Consider the following 2,737-nt stretch of genomic DNA (forward strand, 5'->3'; position numbering starts at 1 on the left):
ATGACTCCTACACATTTACATAAGAACGTTTGGTAACAGCATTGATGAATGGTTTAGTGGAATAAGCATTAAGGTTCAAGTCTAAATTTTCTGGGTTCTTGTTTTGGCTTGCTGTCTGGGTGAACTTGAAGAAACAACAAGCCTTTTGCACCTCTAATTACTGCATCAGTGAAATAAGTTAATACCACTAATTTCAGAGATGTGATGTAAGCCTAGCACATGGCGCAGCCTCCAACTTTCAGCCTTCAGGAGCAGTTTAGCTCCTAAGTGTGCAGGTTAAATATTGCTCTGTATTTATCTGTTTCAGTTACTAGCTGTTTCAGTTCAGTTCAGTTCAGTCACTCAGTGGTGTCCAACTCTTTACGACCCCAGGCACCGCAGCATGCCAGGATTCCCAGTCCATCACCAACGCCCGGAGTCCACTCAAACCCATGTTCATTGTGTTGGTGATGCCATCCAATCATCTCATCCTCTGTGATCCCCTTCTCTTGCCCTCAATCTTTCTCAGCATCAGGGTCTTTTCCAATGAGTCAACTCTTCGCTTCAAGTGGCCAAAGTATTGGAGTTTCAGCTTCAACATCAGTCCTTCCAATGAACACCCAGGACTGATCTCCTTTAGGATGGACTGGTTGGATCTCCTTGCAGTCCAAGGGACTCTCAAGAGTCTTCTCCAACACCACACTTCAAAAGCATCAATTCTTCGGCGCTCAGCTTTCTTTATAGTCCAACTCTCACATCCATACATGAATACTGGAAAAACCATAGCCTTGACTAGATGGACCTTTGTTGGCAAAGTAATATCTCTGCTTTATAATAAGCTATCTAGGTTGGTCATAGCTTTCCTTCCAAGGAGTAAGCGTTTTATTAATTTCATGGCTGCAATCACCATCTGCAGTGACTTTGGAGCCCTGAAAAATAAAATCAGCCACTGTTTCTACTGTCTCCCTATCTATTTTCCATGAAGTGATGGGACCAGATGCCATGATCTTCGTTTTCTGAATGTTGAGTTTTAAGCCAACTTTTTCACTCACCTCTTTCACTTTCATCAAGAGGCTCTTTAGTTCCTCTTCACTTTCTGCCATAAGGGTGGTGTCATCTGCGTATCTGAGGTTATTGATATTTCTCCCAGCAATCTTGATTCCAGCTTGTGCTTCCTCTGACCCAGCATTTCTCATGATGTACTCTGCATATAAGTTAAATAAGCAGGGTGACAATATACAGCCTTGACGAACTCCTTTTCCTATTGGGAACCAGTCTGCTGTTCTATGAAGAAGAAGTGAAGTGAAGTCACCCAGTCATGTCTGACTCTTTGTGATCCCATGGACTGTAGCCTACAGTGCTCCTCCATCCATGGGATTGTCCAGGCAAGAGTACTGGAGTGGGTTGCCATTTCCTTCTCCAGAGGATCTTCCCAACCCAGGGATCGAACCTGGGTCTCCCGCATTATAGGCAGATGCTTTACCATCTGAGCCACCAGGGAAGCCCAATGGGCAACAGGGAAGCCCTGTTGTTCTATGTCCAGTTCTAACTGTTGCTTCCTGACCTGCATACAGGTTTCTCAAGAGGAAGGTCAGGTGGTCTGGTATTCCCACGTCTTGAAGAATTTTCCACAGTTTATTGTGATCCACACAGTCAAAGGCTTTGGCATAGTCAATAAAGCAGAAATAGATGTGTTTTTTTGGACCTCTCTTGCTTTTTTGATGATCCAGCGGATGTTGGCAATTTGAGCTCTGGTTCCTCTGCCTTTTCTAAAACCAGCTTGAACATCTGGAATTTCACGGTTCATGTATTACTGAAGCCTAGCTTGGAGAATTTTGAGCATTATTTTACTAGTGTGTGAGATGAGTGCAATTGTGTGGTAGTTTGAGCATTCTTTGGCATTACCTTTCTTTGGGACTGGAATGAAAAATTACCTTTTCCAGTCCTGTGGCCACTGCTGAGTTTTCCAAATTTGCTGGAATATTGAGTGCAGCACTTTCACAGCATCATCTTTTAGATTTGAAATAGCTCAACTGGAATTCTATCACCTCCACTAGCTTTGTTCATAGTGATGGTTCCTAAGACCTACTTGCCTTCACATTCCAGGATGTCTGACTAGGTGAGTGATCACACCATCGTGATTATCTGGGCCATGTAGATCCTTTTGTATGCTTCTGTGTATTCTTGCTTCCTCTTCTTAATATTGTCTGCTTCTGTTAGGTCCCTACCATTTCTGTCCTTTATTGAGCCCATTTTTGCATGAAATGTTTCCTTGGTATTTCTAATTTTCTTGAAGAGATCTCTAGTCTTTCCCATTCTGTTGTTTTCCTCTATTTCTTTGCATTGTTCGCTGAGGAAGGCTTTCTAATCTCTCCTTGCTATTCTTCGGAACTCTGCATTCAAATGGGTATATCTTTCCATTTCTCCTTTGCTTTTTGCTTCCCTACTTTTCACAGCTATTTGTAAGGCCTCTTCAGACAGCTGTTTTGCTTTTTGCATTTCTTTTTCTTGGGGATGGTCTTGATCCCTGTCTCCTGTACAATGTCATGAACCTCCATCCATAGTTCATCAGGCACTACCTGTTTGAGTGAGTGAGTGAAAGTTGCTCAGTCGTGTCCAACTCTTTGTGACTCCATAGACTACACAGTCCATGGAATTCTCCAGACCAGAATACTGGAGTGGGTAGCCTTTCCCTTCTCCAGGGGATCTTCCCAACCCAGGGATCGAACCCAGGTCTCCCAAATTGCAGGCTGATTCT

General features: G+C 43.3%; 1 non-coding gene across 1 annotated transcript; it reads right to left on the reverse strand.

Moving 5' to 3' along the window:
• Nucleotides 1-1,408: 1,408 nt before the first annotated feature.
• On the reverse strand, nt 1,409-1,480 carry TRNAY-AUA (transfer RNA tyrosine (anticodon AUA)). The gene has a single exon. It is a non-coding gene; the product is annotated as a tRNA-Tyr (tRNA).
• Nucleotides 1,481-2,737: the final 1,257 nt, after the last annotated feature.

This window comes from Bos javanicus, chromosome 15, assembly GCF_032452875.1.
Source record: "Bos javanicus breed banteng chromosome 15, ARS-OSU_banteng_1.0, whole genome shotgun sequence".
Classification (NCBI taxonomy): domain Eukaryota; kingdom Metazoa; phylum Chordata; class Mammalia; order Artiodactyla; family Bovidae; genus Bos; species Bos javanicus.